General features: G+C 34.5%; 1 pseudogene; it reads left to right on the top strand.

Annotated features, from left to right (window-relative positions):
• The first annotated feature begins 5,581 nt into the window (after nt 1–5,581).
• LOC132295999 (3-ketoacyl-CoA synthase 7-like) lies at nt 5,582–16,810 on the top strand (annotated as a pseudogene).
• The last annotated feature ends 4,660 nt before the right edge of the window (nt 16,811–21,470 follow it).

Genomic DNA, 21,470 nt, shown 5'->3' with positions numbered 1-21,470 from the left:
TGCAGCCATTACTCTCATTCTATCCGTAATCTAATTTTCGTACAAATCAAAGTGTGTGTATCTCCTCGACTTCAACTGCTTTCGTGCACCTGACACTCATCGATGATGGGTTTACGGCTCAAAATTTGTGTGCAGAAAATTAGTTTCCTTTTTCTTTTTGGAAGCTGCGAGAAACAGTTTCCTGATTAGTTTTGGAATCCAGAAGACTTGGGGAAAAAGGCTACAGATTCGGGAAAGAAGTTATACCTACTATTTTAGAGTTAAAGATGGATATGGTAACTCCTTGTAGGTAAGTTGATCCTTGTCCAACAAGAAATTGAATTTGAGGAATACTTGTCCAACAAGGAATTGAGTTTTGAAGACTCTATAAATAGATATGGGTATGAGGGGTTTTTAGAGAGAGAGAGAAGAGAGAAAAGATGTAAGGGGTTTAAGGGTGAGTGCTATGAGGAGAGGGGAGAGTATATGTAATTCCCGAGTGTATACATGTATCCTCAAAAGAGACGATGAGTGAGTGAGTGAGGTTTTGACATGTGGTTGTATATTCTCTTCCTTGATTCATAATAGTGACTCTCTCCCATGGACGTAACCCTAGAGTTGGGTAAACCATGTAAAATATTGTGTTGTACGTGGATGTGTATGATTGTTATCTCTATATATGCTTGTGTTAATGTGATGTGATGATGCTTCCGCTGTGTGTGATGAATGAGTAACTCTCAACAACAGCCGACCGTAGAGTGGGTTGGAGGGAGTTAATTATCCCCAACAACCGAGTCCCCATCTCCCCCTTCATAGAGCACTCAGAAATTATGAATGAAAATCGAGAGAGAATTGAATTTCAAAGAAAAGTCATGTTAAAATCCGGCATTGGAAACGAAACCTGTTTACCATTACAGATCCATCAACTCCCAGCTTGTCAGTCCTCTAGTTCTATCCTGAATGAAGTCGAAACACTACTTTTTTCAGTAGTCAAAGAGCTATTCACCAAGCACAACATAACCCCGAAAAGCATTGACATCCTCATTACAAACTGCAGCCTAATCTGTCCCACTCCCTCTTTGGCTGCAATGATCATCAATAAGTTCGGATTCAAAAGCAATGTCATGAGCTTTAATCTATCCGGGATGGGATGTAGCGCGGGAATTTTGTCAATTAGCTTGGCTCGGGAGTGTTTACTTCACTTGTCAGAATTTTGTCTGTGATATTGTTGGCACAAGGAGGTTAGTGTGACAACTTTGGAGGTTTTGTATCTTTCACAATGCATACCTTTCATTTGTTGGTTGGAAATGGAAGTAAGGGTTGTACAATCAGACCTCGACTTCATTTAAAAATATGTCGGAAAGAGATACTTCCCTTTGTATTGAACTGCGCGTGGTTGGGAGGCGACAATGGGATGTTGTAAATAGTTGAACTCGTATACTAAATTTTTTCAATCAGGGAGTAGTTTGCTCGTTCTGTTTTCCATGTAGGAAGAAAGACAATTTTTGGAGAAAGGTCAATTTTACTTATTACATTGACTTTTAGAGGATTGTGTTTTGCAATTGAGGCAGTCGCCTCTGAATTAGCGTTACCAAATTATTAGCACTGGGTTGCATAGGAGTTTGTGTGTATATTCTATGGCACTTGGAGGTATGTACATCATTCGTTTGTCGACATAGGAGGATTACGTTGTTGTTTGATGCAAAGTATGCATTGTATGATTATTGTGTTTCCTAAAATATAGGAATCCTGTATACCACTTGGTATATTAGAGTTAAGTGGAGCCCTCATAGTGAGGTTGCATCTACTTGGGAATAGGAGGATGTTTTTTGCTCACAGTTTCCAAGCATAATGGAAAAAAGTAAGGGTGGATTCCGAGGACGGAATTCCTTTTGTTAGGTGGGAAGAATGTAATACCTCTAATTTTAAAAGGATAGTTTCGGTATTTATTTATTTATTTTAATTGTATTTTTAATTATTTAATTGATTATTTGACCAATTGCTTATGTATTTAATTGAATTAAGTATTACTTGATTATTTGATTATGTGTCTATGTATTATTTGTATTTGTCTATGTGTTAATTGTTTAATTAGATTATGTGCTTAAATGATGTTTTGATTAATTGTAAATTAAATGTTTTTTTTTCTTTTATTATTTTATTTTATTTTTCTTTTATATTTATGGTTAGTAGTAATGGGCCAACTAATTGGGTCCTATGGACTACTTGGATAGGAGGTTGGATGTGTATGGATTATTGCCCATAGATAGTTGCGCATGTATATATATAGATATATATTATATACATATATAAAATGGAAAGTAATATATTAATTACTTTTATGGTAACTTGGGTAGTAATATTTAATCTGATGTATATGTTTTATATTTAAATAATAAAAATATACATAGATTTGATACGTGTTATATTTTAAGTTACTTTATAATATTATAGTAACTTAAGTATTATTGGATAATCCATTAATAAATAATGGAATGTGTATAATTTATTTATTTAATAAAGATATACATAAATTATATACTTAATATATTTTACTTACCTTTTTAATATATATAAAAGGGTAAGTAATTTATTAATTACTTTTATGGTAACTTGGGTAGTAATATTTAATCTGATATATATGTTTTATATTTAAATAATAAAAATATACATAAATTTGATACGTATTACGTTTTAAGTTACTTTATAATATTATGGTAACTTAAGTATTATTGGATAATCCATTAACAAATAATGGGATGTATATAATTTATTTATTTATTAAAAATATACATAAATTATATACGTAACATATTTTACTTACTTTTTTAATATATATAAAAGGGAAAATAATTTATTAATTACTTTTATGGTAATTTGGGTAGTAATATTCAATCTAATGTATATGTTTTATATTTAAATAATAAAAATATACATAGATTTGATACGTATTATGTTTTAAGTTACTTTATAATATTATGGTAACTTAAGTATTATTGGATAATCCATTAATAAATAATGGGATGTGTATAATTTATTTATTTAATAAAGATATACATAAATTATATACTTAATACATTTTACTTATCTTTTTAATATTTTAATATTTATTTTTTAAGTTGACTTGGATTGGGAAAATGGTTAGGATTATTTTATTTAGCCTATAAATATATAACTATAGATTGTAAAAGAGGGTTAGAAATATTCACATGACATATTCAAGAGAGAGAGAGAGTTAGAGAGGGAAGGAGGAAAAGAAAGGAAGGATGAAAAAAACCATGTAGAGAGAAGATCAAGGAAGAAAAAGTTTAACTTTCGATCTGAAAGTTTAAGGCAAGTTCTTCTTTTATCTCTTTCCCTTTGATTCGTGTTTTTGTACATGCCTAGGAAATTCTAGAATTTATTAAACACGTAAAATTAAATAATTATGCATGTTTAATTGGATTAGAACATAGGTTTTATGAAATTGGTTCGTATATGTTCTTGTGTTATGAATTGATAAATGCATGATTTTGATTTGATTTCCGGTGTGAATTTTTATATGTTTATAATTATGTATTTTTCATATATGTGGAATGATGGAACATAAATACATGCCTAGAATTCCTGAACATTAAATAGGAACTAGGTTTGGGTTTAAATAAATTTAAATAGACTCAATCATAATGATGCTTGCTATTTGAATGTTTTAAACAAACGAATGGATTAACCTTTTAAAATGTTTTAGCAATTGAGATTATATGTGTAGGATGAATTGGATATAGAGAATGCTTATTTGACGGTATAATAAAATATCATCATGTATAAGATTCAGTTTGTGTAGGACATATGATATAGGAAGCTTAAATAAATACTAAGTCATTCCTATTTTGTGATAACTTGATATCATATTATCATAGTTATTTCTGGATTATTTGATGTATTTCCTTAATCGTTACATCACTTATTGGATTGTGGGGTTTAATGCACCGGTATGGGACGGTAGCATTCTAGGGACGGATTAACTTATCAGTTAAGTCCTACCTATTTTATATAAGGGAATTGATTAACTAAAATGTTAATTCCTACTTATATTCAAGTCAGGTCAGCTGAACAAGTTGAATAACTTATAGATGATTAATTTCTTATATAAGGAAATGGATTAACTAAAATGTTAAGTCCTACTTATATTCAAGTTAGGTCAGCTGAACAAGTTGAATGACTTATGGAGGATTAATTTATACTGGATAGGATGGTTACTAAATTATATATATATATATATAAGTATGGTGCCATGATATGAGCTTGAGTCTCAGGATTAGTGGTTAGGGAGCGTATATCGTTAGGGATGTGTAGCTAGATATAGTGTAGTTGTGTACCCTGGTAGGTCTAGGTACTCATGCCCACTATATGTGCATTTTGCATGTTGCCTACTATTCAGGTTGAGACAACCCTATAGTCTAATGAGGTTCCTTTAGTGTGTGTCTATATATATATACGGACTACTAGTTATTGTTGGATTGACTAGGATGTATACGTGTATCGGATCTCTGCTTGGACTGTAGTAGAGTAGAACTTGTTTGTGGGCCTGACCCACCATTATTTTTCAGGAGTTCGTTAGGAGTAGAGGTTGTTCGTGCTGAGCGGGGATCAGTCTACTTCATTCTTCCGATGCTGCATAGGAGTTCCTTTATGATTCAGTTTCCTGATTTAGACAGTTATTGCTGTCATTTGTTTAGTTTGGATTTTCTAGGGGTCCACACAGTATGGATTCCCGAGTTGTATTTTGGAGGATCAGTTGAATCAGAAGAGTTTATTAATTAATGAAAATATATTATGAGGTTTATTATTAGATTATCATTTTAGTTTCTTGTCAGCATTTTATTTTTTCTTCTTTATGCTTTTTGTACTCTGTGTTCATTTATTGCTGATTTGTTTTTGATATCCTCGGGTGTTCGAGCGTGGGTCTGGCCAACCCACATTCGAAAATCTGAGGGTATCACAGGGACCTAAAAAAAAAATTTCATATTATTTGTGTAAATGAAGAGACTTGCTTCCTCCTCGATATACAACTCCAGCAACGCCTCATAATGATACCCCCTCATGAAAGCAAATTCTTGATTAAGGATAAACTAATGAATAGTTAATCCGTATACTATCCTTAGTCGATGGCGCTCCAATAAGTACCTAAACCATTATAAGATCCTCCTGCTGACTTGGGAATACCTTTTAAAATTCTTGAGAAGCTATTCAGCAAAGTCAGCTCCTCCGATAAATCAGTGTGGCTTTAGAGTATATCAAATGAATCTAGATTATTTGACTCATACCTCGGGGTTAATTATCCTATCCTGAACACATACTATAACCACGCATGTCTAGGTTCCTTAGGTTGGCTAAAGTTAGGTATACTTACTAAATCCTATGACCACATGCCCCAAAAATCCTAGCGTAATGAATGCTATTCCTCCAAAATAGTAGTTGAATGATCACTCACTTGTGTTCCCAACTAAACCATATTCCCGATCCTGAACAATTGACAAAAATGAAACACAAAATGCACACACAATAAAATACAATAAAATCTACGTAAAACATCGTTCCTCCTTGCAAAGAAAAGCTCTTTTAGAAATCAACTTTACCTAATTGGTTCACAATCTCCTTTTCCAGATTCGGAGGTAATCAACCAACCTCAAAACATAAGCTCAAACCATAACTTAAAACAGAATCCAGTTGCCTTAGTAAATTCCAAAGGCCTAACCTTTATCCTCTTTATACGTGGAATGCAAACCGTCTAATGTAGCTTACTAAAACAACTTAGAACGTCACAACCTGATCCCCATACTCCCAGGAACGTGATATAATATCATTGTTGCGTTCCGATAACATCTCCATCCGATCCTAAACTCTTGAGGAGTTCTCTCTATCTACCTCTTTTAAAGGTAATACCAAAAAGGTTAACCATATGTAGGTCGATCCACACCAACTCTACAAGTATCGTTCACTATACTATTGGCGAACAAGATCACTCTCGCGTGATCCTTGATTTCCAAGATTCAATACCCTCTTTCTTAGGTATATTGAAAACTCCACCACTGGAATCCTCTTTGGACTCCTAATCCTCGTTTGTCTCCTTTATGAGAACAACTGCAATCGTGTTAGTCCCTTCATGCGATGACCTAAAACACACTCCTAAATCCTTCCTTGGCTTATACTTCTAATAGTAGCGCCAACCGAAACTAAACCCTCAATCCCAAGTTCTACTTTTGATAAGGAACTCGATAACGTACTCCTTTACCCCTTCGGGTCTGAATCGCTGTCGCCTTGGACCCCATCCTCCTCCTAGTGTCAACCATTCCATAATTATGGAATATAATTGACATCAGCTGCTCCTCCTAACAAACGGTAAAAGAGTACAATGAATCCTAATATGGCTCTAAGTTTTTAAGAGACGCAACGCGGAAGACTTCTAACGAAAGACACTTCTAAGGACACTAGAACTTGGAGTGCTCTGATACCAACTGTGATATCCCTCGATTCTAGAGCCACGGGTGATCAAGTCTGAGCATAGATCCGAGGGATACCAGACAATCAATATGTAAACAAGCAAGAATAAAAAAACTGAATTAAGAATAAAATAATAAAGTGCTGAAAGAAATCTAAAGTAAAAATCCTTAAACTTTAAATAATAAATTAATATCATTTATATCCTCCAAATCCGTACAACTCGGAAATCCAACTAGTGGACCCCTAATAATCCCAAATGATAAAACTTTATAGAATTAAAATCCAAAACTAAAATAAGAAAGAAGATCCTATGTAATCGGAAGAGTGAGTGTCTGTATCTGCATCAACACGATCAAGCTCTAAGCCTGATACTGTCGAACACCTGAAAAATAAGAGTGGGTCAGGCCCACATGCAAGTTCCATCTTACTAGAATCCGTACATAAACCCGATACGCAGATACATCTTATATAGCTTGGCAATATCTAAAATAGTTCATATACATATAGATACACACTATAGGATATTTACTAACCTATAGTCATCACACCTGAGTAGAAGGTAACACGCAAAACGCCGTAGCGTAGTCATGCACACCTAGACCTACCAGGGAACGTCATTAGGTCCAGTTATCCATCCACACGATATACGCACCCTAACCGTGGTCAGAAAACTCAAGCTCGTACCACGGTACCATAAGTATATATATAAATTCCTTCATAGTGCAGAAAGATAAAACAAATAACCATTGTGTCGTTCAACTGTTTTAGTTGATAAGACATGCATCCATGTAGGATTTAACTGTTTTAGTTAATCCATTCCTTATGTATGAATGGGTTGGAATTAGCGTTTTGATCTAATCCGTCCCTCCGTATGTCACCGTCCCATACCGGTACATACATACATATGATCCACAGATGATGCACATTCAAATGAACATCGAATATATCCAGAAACTAGCATAATAGAAAACAGATATTATTAAGGTCCCATCATGCATCCAGTATATGATCATAATCATAAAACTTCCATTTAAATTGCTAAAGCATAATCAACAATTTAAATCATCCATATCCACATAATTGAATGAACAGTAATTTTAGCAGTTCCTCAATTAACATCCATAGCATGACATAATAATATTTAGAATTTTAACCTGAGCATACTATATTAAAATTCCCAACCAGTACTTCCATATTGGTTTATTTAACTTACTAGAACAACCTAGCAATTTAAATCCTCCTCAGTCTTTAACGGCATGCAAAATAACATTTAAATTTCATGACGTCTAATTCATCCTCCAATAAACCCAGAGTATAACATAATGATACACAGAAAATATGAGCTGAGCACATTATATGAAATTCCAGACCAGTCCATTTAGATCACTAAATCAACACTAGCAACCAAAAGCTTCTACAACTCCCGACAGCATGCAACTTAACATCTAAAGTTCATGTTGTCAATAACCATATCCTAAACCAATATTTTTGGTCTTCATTAAGTTATATACATCCGTTATATAACATCCAGTAAGAAATTTCACAGTTCGTTTAGGTTGCTAAACAAATTAACAACTTCATCCTTCCTCCTTCTTTAATAGTATGCATAATCACATGTTTATTTTTCATGATCTACCTTTTAATATTAGCACACTAACTTATCTTAACTGTCTCTATGTTTAAATAGGTCATTTTAAACCTTGAAAACTTCCCACAACTTTCTAGAAACCTTTTACAAGCCCCTGAAACCCAAAACCCATCTGAAAACACCCGTAGGTGTTAACAACTAAGGGAGCCGGCTCTGGAAACCCTTGGAGCCGGCTCCTAAGCTTTTAGAGCCGGCTCCACTTGTTGTGGAGCCGGCTCTACTTCTTGTAGAGCCGCCTCTGCTCACCTAGCCTCCATTTTTCCATTCTTCGTTTCCTCTGTTCTTCGTCTCCGCTCTCGGCGAAATTCCAACTGTCTCTTCCAATTTTCTTAAGTATTTTAAAGGTTCAATCTAAGCCCTAATACTCCTAGAAACTCCTTTGATTTCACTAACAATTGTTTGACAAAAATCTAAACAGAAACAGAGCAGTTTATGCAAAAACACCAATCACAGTTAACTGAACATACGAACAGTTTAAAATCTGATCCCATGCATCAAAATTCCGTTTCAAAGTTTAATTAACTTCCTAACCATCCTAGCAACTCCTCACAATCCATTATGAATTAATTTACAGAGGTTTAATACATAATCAAATAGTTTATGCAAGAACCGATTTCAGTATTTAAATGTAATCGTAATACAATCAGATAAAACATGCATCAAAGGTCAGTTTTAAAGTTAAATTACTTCCTGGAGTCTATATAGAATGCACAGAACACAAGTTTACAAGAAGGAGATAGAATGAAACTTGCCTTTAGGTTTCGGTTTGAAACCTTTCAACATCCGTCATCCGTCTGTAATTTATGGCAATCCCCCAAGACCTTCCCTTCCTCCTCTGGTCACTACTCCCTTCCTCTATTGCTTCTTGGTTCCATCCAGAAGTAACCCCTCTGTTTAACTCTTAAGACACTCTGTGAATCTCTTTCTGTGTTTTCCTCTCCAGACCACTCTCTGGTTTTTTCCTCTCAAGACCCTATCACGTGAATAGGGTTTTTCCACAACCCTAGCAGACGTTTAAGAATATATCTATATATATATATATATGCATCCCACATCCTAAGTCAGCTTAAACTTATATTAACAAGGTTTTAATTAAAACCTAATATAAGTCGGCGTTCTAATCATACAAAACAACAAAACCTAATGACACAAAACAAATTATAAAAGCTACCAAAGACACGTCAATTAAAACATCATTAATCAAATATTTAAATTAACCAACAATTAAAATTAAAACAATTTCAATTAAACAATTAAATTAAAATAAATACACCCTTAATCACTTAAGCAAATAATAAAACCAATTCACCATTAATCAATTAAGGAATCAAAACACATATGTCACATAATTAAATAAAAATTAAAATTTAATTCCCATTTTATCCTTTTGAAAACTAGGGGTATTACAGCTATTAACCCAGAAGGTGTTGCTCGAGCCAAAGTATGGGGCAACTCGCCATTCATTCAAAGGAGGGACATCGGGGACATCATCACGAACTGCCATTGTCTTTTGCTTTGAATAAGAAGTTTTTTGCAAGGGGCGAATAATGATAAGTGTTGTTTGTGCCTTTAGAAAAAATGCTTTGGTACAACTTAAATATGAGGGCTCGGCATCCCAAGCGTTGCGCCTCTGGCTAATGAAGGGATGCGACTCGAGACCTGAAGCGTCATAGTCTGACACACCAATAAAGAGGCGACACGTGGGTCGAGAAATCGAAGTAACACGACCCCTTGAAGTGATATGACTATTCGGTACTGAAATGACATGACCCTTCAATAGAAATAATAAATTGAACTGAGTTAGTGGCTTGCTCGAGCTCCCCTATTGACGACTTTAAGCAGGGGGCAAAATGTTGATGACCGTGCTATGATAGCTGATTAAGTGGCGCCACCCTATAATGTAGGCATAACTGGCCAGTGTTTTCCTGGCGTGTCTACGGTGGATTAGGTATTCTCGAGCTACCTATCCGATAACTAAACCTGCTGGCCGAGGAAGGGGTCCCTACCTTTCCTCTATTGTGGATGTGCCCCGCTCCAGTCGGATAGGCTCCTCCCCCCCTGGCTCGATCGAGGGTGCTCTCTGAAAGAGCGACCTCGACTAATTTGTTTATGTACTTCCCTTCTCGGCTAAAAAGGCCTCGGGATAAAGTCGGGATAGAGCCCTGTAACGGCATGAAGGCAGGACCTTGAAAGGGACCTATCCCCCCTAAAGTATGGGAATCTGAGGACATGTGGATAGGTGGCTGAGATCCAAGGGCTCGCCTCAGCCCGAGGCTAACACAAGGGGGAAAGGATACTCGGTACCTAAGATCGAGAAAGGAAGGGTAAGGAACGCATTAATTACGAAAGACGTTTTGATAAGACCCGTATTAATTAGGGAGCGCCATTACCTCTTTTGACTGGGGGGGCAAAGCGCCGCGGCCCCATCCATCAATGTCTCATCTGTCGGAAGAAGAGACCTTCAAACTTTAGGTAAGAGCGGGCTCAACCAAAGGACTAAAAGACATTGACCGAGGAGGTAGAGGTAAACACTATAAATAGGGGTGTTAATCAGCCTTTAAGATGACAACTACCGACATTAATAGCTATTCTCTGACAAGCTCGAGCTTATATGGTACCGAGGTTGGCCTTCCCTTTCTTAATCTCCATACCTAGAGAATCCCTTGTGTTGCTTGGATCTCCACTTGGATACTGATATCAGATTTCTTGGCTTACGTGGAACGATCTCCTCATCCTGCTTATGAACTACCATCAACAACGATATTGTTTGACCAGAGATTCAAGAGGAGGGGCGGGTCTCTTATTTGATGTGAGTTTTGCTCTTACTCTGTTCCAGATTTGTTACGGTAGAGTCAATCTTTAGCTTGAAGTTCAGTTATGCAATAAGAGAGAGAAAGCTACCTTGTGTGTATGGGTTTCCGCTGTTCCACTGTGTTTGGGTTTCCTTGTGTGTATGGGTCTTAACTCTCAAGCTTGCCCCCCCATCTTTCTCTGCAATTGCTAACTTGTGCGTATGGGCTTTGTTTTAATTTTTTTTTTTTTTTTCTAAATCAACTAATCAAGCTTTCTAATTCTTGTTTTGCAAACTAATGAAGCTCTGTAATTAATTTAATTTAATCATCCAATAAAAATATATTAATTTCTATTCCAAAATTTTCACTCCAAATTTTCGTCCCAAACATGTTTTGTTCCCATTTCAGAACACCACACTACAAAACACTTATTCTGTTTTAGGTTAGAGCATTACACTACACTACACAACACTTCCCAAACGGCCCTTAGTGATTTGGTATTTTGATTGTGTCGGTGAAAGGCCTATAAATTTGTGTAAGCAACAGGGAAAGAAGTTGAGTAAAGATTGAGAGAGAGAGAGAGAGAGAGAAAGTGTGTGTGTGTGTGTGTGTGTGTGTGTGTGTGTGTGTGTGTGTGTGTGTGTGTTTAGATACACAAAGAGTTTTGAAGACACAGAAAGAGGGCCGAGATTGAGGAGGTGCACAGAGAGGGAAAGTCAGATAAATTAGAGCGAAGGCACAGAGAGAGTGAGCAGAGAGAGAGAGTGAGAGCCGAGATGAACAGACAGGGAGAGGTCTGAGAGTTGCAGAGGAGGCTGGAAGCTTGAGGCTTTGATGATCTAGTGAGGAAAATTCTTTTCAGGGTAGGGGTTCCTAATCCACGAAATTTCTTGTTCCTTTGTGAATTTCCATCTTAAATTATTGTCTAACATGCCAATTTATGTTGAATTTCCTCTAAAATGATTAGATTATTGTCAATTAAATATGTGGCTATGTGTTTAGTTGAAATTGTATGAAATTGTATGCTTGTATGAATTAATTTCATATTTATAGTTTTATCATGTTAGATTCTTGTTGAATGGAAGAATACCGTAAATTCTTTGAAAATTCTTGCAAGTATGCTAAGTGGTTTAGAATTGAATTAAATGTATGATTATGGGCATTAATTAGCATGGCATAAAAAGGGCATGATGCATTCAAGTATATTATTGGGCATGAAGAAAAGGGAAATTATTTTGAAACGAAAAAAGAGGGATTTTAGGAAAAGTTTTGATAAAAAGGATTTTATGAAAACCCGGACGCCAAGGGGGGACCGAGGGTCCATAGCGTTAATGCGACCTAGACGAAACTAGGGAAAAACCCCTAGCGTGGTTGAGCTATCCGGCCCCAAATGAAGCCGCGGGGCTACCAAAGGTTAGGGACAGTGGCCAATCCTTCTCTCGTGTCACCGCCGAGGGGCGGGTTACATTAACGATTTGGAAAGTGATGAATGGAAGTGATTTTGAAATGCGGAGCGACATAGCACAATATTGCATTTCATGGCACAACATTATTTGTTTTTAGCCTTGAAATTGTATTGTATTGTTCCTCGGTATAGCATGATCCCGTTCCCTTTATTTCTATTCATTACTTGGATTCATGGGGTCACAAGAGGTGTGTCTTAGTCACCACCTACTGAGCAATTTTGTTCACCCCTTTATTATTAATATTTTTCAGGACACGGAAAGGAGGTGGCGGATGACCATCCACCACAAGTTTAGACAGGATTGGAGATTTATATTTTATTATTTTTGTTTTAGAACTTTAATATTTTGTAAACGTAAATCTTGACTATTCGGTAAAACTTTAGTATAATTTGTATAATGTTGTAAATTATGGACTTTTGATTTTAGCTGTATTTCATAAACTCTAAATTGATGTAATTAGAGTATATTCCTTATAAAGGAGTATGGGACTAGATAGTGGACTGACACTTCCATGTTTTTGAAGGAATTGGAGGAACGAGACTCTTTTTATATGTATGTTGTTATTTTGGGAATGTTTTATATTATTTGCATTGTGTGTTGGGACATGATAGATTAGTTTAAGGCCAAGTGAGGCCATTACATTTTTTTTATGCATTTCAACAGGTTGTGGTAGGATCCTTTTTAGTAGAGGTCATGCCAAATTTTTTTCATGACTGGTATCATTTTGGGTCGTTACATAAACATCTTGTTTCAAAAAATTCAAAATATAGTTAAAAAAAAAAAAAAATTCAAAAGAAAAAAAAAAACCATTTTTATAGTTACTCATGGTGATTTTTTATATAAAAATTAAATCTTGCCTCTTCCAAATTCTAAATTTTTTTCTATTTATGGTTTACCTTATAATTTTGAATGTGGTTTGTGAATGAATTTTTTTTTTTTTTTTGGATAGATATGGTTTGTGAATGAAATTACTTATAACCCTTCAAATTTGAATAAACCTTACTTTAATAAATTCAAAATATAGTAAATAATAATAACCATTATTATGATAATCCTTATTGCAGCATATATACTTTATTTATATACACACAGTCACACATATATTATTTGAGAAGGAAAAATATATATATATATACACACACGATAGACACTTAAAAACATAACTCTTTTTAATTTGTACTATTTTTCTTTTCATATCATCTATAGTCATACTCTTAACGTTAAAAATAAACTAAAAAAGTTACAATCCGCTGATTGATATTAAGATCACTGTTAACCAGTTAATAGAATAATGTTAATGATGAAATGGAGTAAAGTAACTATATCTATGTGTCACTAAAAAAGAGTTTATGTAAATGTAGAAAGAGAAGAGAATACATTGTTGTTTCCTGCCGAGCAAATGAGTAGGGATGGCCACAGATCGGATCGGATTGGATTAGGTATCAATCTTAACCCGATCCGCTCGCAACGGATTAGGAAATTTTGAATCCACCACCAGTCCGTTTGCCAACGGATCGGATCAGATCCAATCCGCGGACTGAAATTTTCAAAATAGTTTATTTTCACCAATTTCGTATTTACTTACAAAGTAGTATACACTACACAACATAGATAAAGCCAACTTAAATGTATATTAGGTTAGGCGGCCGCTTTAGTTCTTTGACTTCTTTCATCTTTGGTTAGGTTTAGGTTTTGATTAAATGAAAATTCAGTGGTCCACTATTGATTGAGTAATAAATATTATAAAACTAATTGTATAATACTTACCAAAAAAAAAAAAACAGAAAAAGTACGGTATGTTAGGTGTTCATATATATATATATATATATATATATATATTACGGATTGGTCACAGATCAAATTTATGGATCGGATTGAATTTTTGACAGCCTAATCTGTGATCCGATCCGTGAATTACGGATTCAATTTTTTTAAATCCGCCACCGATCCGTCAGTCTGGCAATCCAATCCGTTCCGTACGGATTGAATTCACGGATTCGCGGATTTTTTGCCCACCCCTACAAGTGAGTATCAACCCCATTTATACAAAACCCTACATCAAGTAGTTGGGATAATTCTAAATATGGGATAATTCTAGAATACTCAAAAAGACTATCTAAAATATTTACAAATTTTTTTTTTTTAGATAAAGAAAATATTTAGAAAGTTAGTACACGATTCTATACATTTTCTGTACAATTCTATACCATCGTGAAATATTATAAAAAAATGTCAAACATGTATTATTATTTTTATTATTTTCTTTGTTTTTTCATGGTTCATGGATATAATCTTACTTCTATTGAAGTATTTCTTATTCAATATAGCAAAGTAAGTGTAAACAATATTCATTGACCCTACTATTATCATCCTTGTATGTTACTGGGTTAGGAGGATTGCATCTTATGATTAATATTTATGTTATATGCACCCATTCTCTTCATAATTTTTCAAATTAAGGTTTACTACGCTTTCGTTATAAAGTTGGTTCTTAAAGCATGGAAAGGGAAAAAAGAACTAATTTCAATTTCATACACATGATAGAAATGATCTTTTTCCCCCTTTCAACAATTGGAAGTCTTGATTCATTTAAATTTTAGCCGATGTGATCCAAACCATAATGGATGTTGTTAGAGTAAGTTATACTAAAATCCATTTTATATTTTGGTCAAACTTAATTTGAAGCACTTTAAAAGTTTTATAACATAACTACTTGCTACTATTTAATTGAATTCCATCTAATTTTTACAGTAACTAGGTTCAGTTGATAGTTTATGATTTGATTAATTAATTTTGTATTATCTATAACAATGTCCCTTTGTTTTACAATGTGGATTACTTATTAAATTTTCTTCAATTTCTATTAATATAATTCAAGTCGTTTGTAAGACCACTAGTTAATTCTGGTGAATGTGTTGTGTGTGCAATTTCACACGGTTGGAGTTCAATTTGTTTTGCATGAACCTTTTAACCCACCGTCAGTTAAGCTTAAACAAAGAAACACACTTGTTCACTGCACAAAACCAATTAATAACCATGTATATATAACTATACACTCGCAAATTGAATTTTGGGGACACAAAAAATGGAGTGCTTAATGTTTGATCAATGTACTCTTTCTGAGATCTCCATCTCATTTACCCAATTCAAGTTTCTTGCAGCCATTACTCTCATTCTATCCGTAATCTACTTTTCGTACAAATCAAAGTGTGTGTATCTCCTCGACTTCATCTGCTTCCGTGCACCTGACACTCGTCGAGTCCCCATCTCCTCCTTCATAGAGCACTCAGAAATTATGAATGAAAATCGAGAGAGAATTGAATTTCAAAGAAAAGTCATGTTATAATCCGGCATTGGAAACGAAACCTGTTTACCATTACGGATCCATCAACTCCCAGCTGATCAGTCCTCTAGTTCTATCCTGAATGAAGTCGAAACAGTACTTTTTTCAGTAGTCCAAGAGCTATTCACCAAGCACAACATAATCCCGAAAAGCATTGACATCCTCATCGCAAACTGCAGCCTAATCTGTCCCACTCCCTCTTTGGCTGCAATGATCATCAATAAGTTCGGATTCAGAAGCAATGTCATGAGCTTCAATCTATCCGGGATGGGATGCAGCGCGGGAATTTTGTCAATTAGCTTGGCTCGGGACCTCCTCAAAGTCCACAAGAATTCAGTAGCTTTGGTCCTTAGCATAGAGGCCATATGCTCAAATTTTTACCAAGGAAAGGTCAAGTCTATGCTCCTAGCCAACTGCTTGTTTCGAATGGGAGGGGCTGCAGTGTTACTCTCCAACAGAAAATGTGACAAAAAGATTGCTAAATACGAACTCCAGCACGTGGTCCGGACTCGTCTAGGGTCCAAAACTGGTTCCTACAAGTGCATAATACAGGAATCGGATGAGGAGGGGTATACCGGGGTGTCCCTATCCCGGACAATCCTGCAGGTAGCAGGGGAAGGCCTGAAGACAAACATGGCATCACTAGGCTCATTGGTGCTGCCCTATTCAGAGCAAATTGGATACGGGTTGTCAGTGGCGTGGAATAAAATTTGGGCGCCTTCAAAGAAAAGGGGTCCTCGTATACCGGATTTCAAGAAGGCCTTCGCGCATTTCTGCATACATGCTGGAGGGAAAGCAGTGATTGACACCATCAAGGAGAAGCTGAAGTTGACAGATAGAGATGCGGAGCCCTCAAAAATGACATTGTAGGTTTGGGAACACATCATCTTCATCAATTTGGTACTCACTATGCTATCTCGAGGCAAAGGGGAGGGTGAGGAAGGGGGATAAAGTTTGGCAGCTGGCGTTTGGGAGTGGGTTTAAGTGTAACAGTGCTGTTTGGAAGTGCATTTCAAAGCTCAAACCGGACTATTCGAATGCGTGGTCAGACAGGATTCATAGATACCCAGTGCAGGTGCCAGAGGTGACTGATCATTGACGCATAATGAGTAATCTTTTTGGAGTATGAAAGATGACAGAATCAGAATACCAGTGCATGTATGTTCATAAAGATTTCATTATGAACCTTTATAGTTACCCTACTATATAACTTCTCCATGTATTTTTAGGGATCTACTTTCTTTGTTGAATTTCTAAGAAATTTGTAGTACTCTAAAGACCCCATGCAAGTAATGTTTGACGGATTATAAAATAAGGAGAAGTGAATGATTGTTACTTATCTAGCTATGTGTGCCTTTGTAACTTTGTTCAAAATGAACTTTGTGTAGTTGCTTTTTAATTTCTGTGTTATATACTATCTCAATGAATTATTGTCTTCTCAATTGTGTTATTCAAGTTGAAGAGGCATAAAGAATAATACTCCGTACTGGTTTGGGCTTTAAACATTAGTCTAGGGCTTGTATAGACTACACATGTCTACTCATTTTGTAAAGCCTTTGGTTTGATTATATGGTTACCCATTGTTTTGGGCTTTGGTCTGCTTGTAAATTACTTTATACAGGGTACTATTTTATACAAATTTAATATCAAAAAAAAAAAAAAAATGTTAAGAAGTCTAAACTTTCTCCCTTTTCAGTACTTTTAATTTCATTGTCTGACCTTTCTCACTCTCTCTCTCTAAAAAAAAAAAAAAAAAAAAAAAAAAAAAAAAAAAAAAATAGTTGTACCATCAGGATAAGGTTGTTTTAGCTTGGGTGTGTGTTTAAGTATTTACTTTCGTGAAAAATATGAATGATGCAAAATGCTCTTATACACGAACAAGGTTTCTTTATATCATATGTGTGTATCTTTATATATTTCGTTCAATGAAAATTATGCGTGGGTAGAGTAGAAAATGCTCTTATGAGAATAAGGTTTCTTCATATTATGTGTGAGTTTGCGCGTATTTATGTATTTCGTTCAATAAAAAATATGAGTTAATGGAGTAGAAAATGCTTTGATAGAAGCATGTTTTTTTTTTCATATTATGTGTGTGTTTGTATTTTCAGTAGAAAAATATGAGTCAATAGAGTAAAAAATGGCTTGATTTGAACATATTTTCTTCATATTATATATATATATATATATATATATATATATATATATAGATATTTGTTACTTTTCTAAACTAGGTCGTTAAGATGGCAAGATAGTAGCTGCTGCTTCTTTACCAATTTAGGGAGTAGGGTGAAGGGGGGTTTACATACAACCGATGCAAAATGGTTTATGATTGAATTTCATAAGCATTCTTATGTATAATTTGTTAAATCCAAGTCCATGGTCTCCACAAGTATATATCAAGATCAAATTAATGAAATTTAGACACCAAAAATACATTATTTAGTTTTGAAAATTCCCAAACTGTCTTAATTTTTATAATTTCATATGCATTTTGATGTTGATCTCCTTTTAAAATGTGTGTATCTTTATGTATTTCGTTTAGTGAAAAATATGACACAATAAAGTAGAAAATGTCCTTATAGGAACATGATGAATTTCTCAATATTACGTGTGTGTTTATGTGTTTTGTTCAGTGCAAAATATGAGTCAATGAAATACAAAATACTCTTATAGGAACATAATTTCTTCATATTGTATGTGTGTTTGTGTTTTCAACGAAAAATATGAGTTGATGAAATAGAAAATGCTCTGATAGGAACAGAGTTTGTTTATATTATGTATGAGTTAACGTGTGTTTATGTGTTTCGTTCAGTAGAAAATATGAGTTAATGGAGTAGAAAATGTTGTGATAGGATCATAATTTTTTCATATTGTATGTATGTGTGTTTTCAGTGAAAAATATGAACTAATGAAGTAAAAAATGCTCGGATAGAAATACGGTTTCTCGGTATCATGTTTTCTTAAAAATTTCTCTACCAAAGCCAGGGGGGAATGCTTCTACAATGTGTGATATGAAAATGTTTTCTTAAAAAAAAAAAAAAAAAGGTTAAGATAACATGATCGTACCAGTTCTTTCTTTTCAGAGCTTGGCAAAATGGTTTACGGTTGAATCAGAGGCATTCTTATAATTTGTTAAATCCAAGTCCATCGTCTCCACAAGGATATATCGAGATCAAATTAATCAAATGAACAAAATTTAGACACCAAAAAGACAAGCCATATTAATCATCTTTTTCTATATTTTTTTTGGAAAAATTACTACCAACCTATTTTTTCATCCAAGTATCAATAAATTCTGAAAAAAAATATCTTTAGGACTAATAATCCTACTTTAGAGATTTTTTTCTCATTTAGGTAGTGTACTATAACTAAACCATTCATCTATTCCCTTACTAAATTAAATAATACTCTTACTATATTAAATATAAGGGTAAAGTACACTAAGACCCCCTGAGGTTTGGCATAAGGACACTCAGGTGAAAGTTACTTGCTTTTTGGACAATGACACCCCTTAAAGATTGAAAAGTGGACAAAGACACCCCTTGAAGCCAACTAACATAAAAAATTGACCAAATTGCCCTTTGACTATTTAGTTGACTTTTTTAACTTTGCAAGTTAATAATTTGGACTAAACTACCCTTATGAGACCGATGAAATATATATATATATATATATATATATATATATATATATATATATAGATACATATCCATAAAACAGATTAATTTTTGGTGCAATGTACGAAAGACATTTAACAATGCAAATTTTATTTAAGAGTATTCTTACATAAATTTTATCGTGTTTTCTCTTTCAATAAATACAATAGAATGCAGACATGATATGTTATTTCTAATTCCCCTGGGTTTTTTTTTCAGATAATGGAAACAATGGGATGCTCTGTTCGTTCCTAAAGAAGTTACACACATCCTAAAATAGATTAATAAATTGGAGAATAATACATTACACCAAAAATTACATGTCATTACAGTCATATTACATAAGTAACATTTAACTTCATAAAAGTAGCCATCCACATCCCACAATCCATAATAAACTTGTACCAAGTCATTACATAACCAACATTTGACACCAAAATTTACATAATCTGTCATTACATAACCAACATTCAAGTGTCAACCAACCATCCAACAACCAAGTGTCAACTAACTAACAAAAAATAACCCAACTGTTATGTCCATGTCATATGTGGCATTACAAAAATACTTGTCCCAGCAAGTGTCCCAAAAACAAAAAACCAAATAACCCAATTGTGTTGTCCATGTCATATGTGGCATTACAAAAATACTTGTCCCTGCAAGTGTCCCAAAAACAGAAAACCAAATAACCCAACTGTGTTATCTATGTCATATGTGCCATTACAAAAATACTTGTCCCAGCAAGGGTCCCAAAAACAGAAAACTAAATAACCCAACTGTGTTGTCTATGTCATAAGTGGCATTACAAAAATACTTGTCCCAGCAAGTGTCCCCAAAAACAAAAAAGCATGTTACCTAAATCCTAAATAGCCAGTCAATTGCTGATGGTCCACTAGATTGGGTGGAGGGTGTAGCTGCTGCTATACTTGACACTGTATAATTTCTCACCTGCAAAAAAGAATATTTGCATATATAATCACATTAGTGTCCTGATTTCCAGTTGATTAATATGAGGTTCTTTGGATTTAAATGTCTGATACATAAATTTATTGGGTTAACAAACTAGGCACTAATAAATATATACAAGCAAAACATGTATATTAGACCTGTGTTTTTGTTTGGTATCATATAACATATAAAAATTGGATATCACCAATAAGTTGTGTGATTATATATGTTGTTTAGGTCCAATGGTCCTAGTAAGGAAATTAAAAAAAAAAAATGCAAAAAAAAGAAAATGAAAAGAGTAATGCTTACATTGGACTGACTGGCCTGTGTTGTTGTTCCTGTAACCACACTAGATTGAGTAGGTTGTGCATAACCACTAACCTGCAATTCCGAATGTACAATTAAAAACAAAAAACCAACACATTTAAAAGAAAATTTAAAATAACCAAGAGTAATGCTTACATTGGACTGACTGGCTTCTGTTGTTGTTCCTGCAACTACATTAGATTGAGTGGGTTGTGAATAACCATTGACCTACAATTCTAAATGTACAATTAAAAAATATAAAAAAAACCAACACATTTAGAGGAAAATTTAAAATAACCAAGAGTAATGCTTACATTGAACTGACTGGCTTGTGTTGTTGTTTCTGCAACTACATTAGATTGAGTGGGTTGTGAATAACCACTGACCTACAATTCCAAATGTACAATTAAAAAATATAAAAAAAAAACCAACACATTTAGAGGGAAATTTAAAATAACCAAGGTTTACCTGTGCTGCAACTATTTTACTCCTTGTCCTTGCTCCTTGACCTCTCATTCCTTTATTTGCTGCTGAAGTTGATCCTGACCCATGCTTTCCTTTCCTTGATCCTTGTTTTCCTTTGCTCTGAATTGGAGCCCTTTGATAGCACATTTTGTTGTGCCCAGTATCCTTGCATATGCTACAATGAATAACATTTGACCTTTTACTAGCCTGTGGTTCATCAGCTTCCCTTTTCCTTGCCACTCTAGGTCTGCCTATAGGCCTTTTTAGTTCTGGGGGAAGCAAATCCTTCTTATCTACTTTATCCCATAAGCTCTCATGGTGCATGGGATACATCAAATTTCTGTATGCTTTAACATAAGTGTACCTACTGAAGAATCTATGACA

Source organism: Cornus florida, unplaced genomic scaffold (assembly GCF_030987335.1).
Source record: "Cornus florida cultivar Cherokee Brave unplaced genomic scaffold, ASM3098733v1 CherokeeBrave_3.0.0_Hap2_Chr02, whole genome shotgun sequence".
Lineage (NCBI taxonomy): Eukaryota > Viridiplantae > Streptophyta > Magnoliopsida > Cornales > Cornaceae > Cornus > Cornus florida.
The sequence above is the reverse complement of the archived record's forward strand: the minus strand, read 5'-3'. Positions and strand labels throughout refer to the sequence as shown.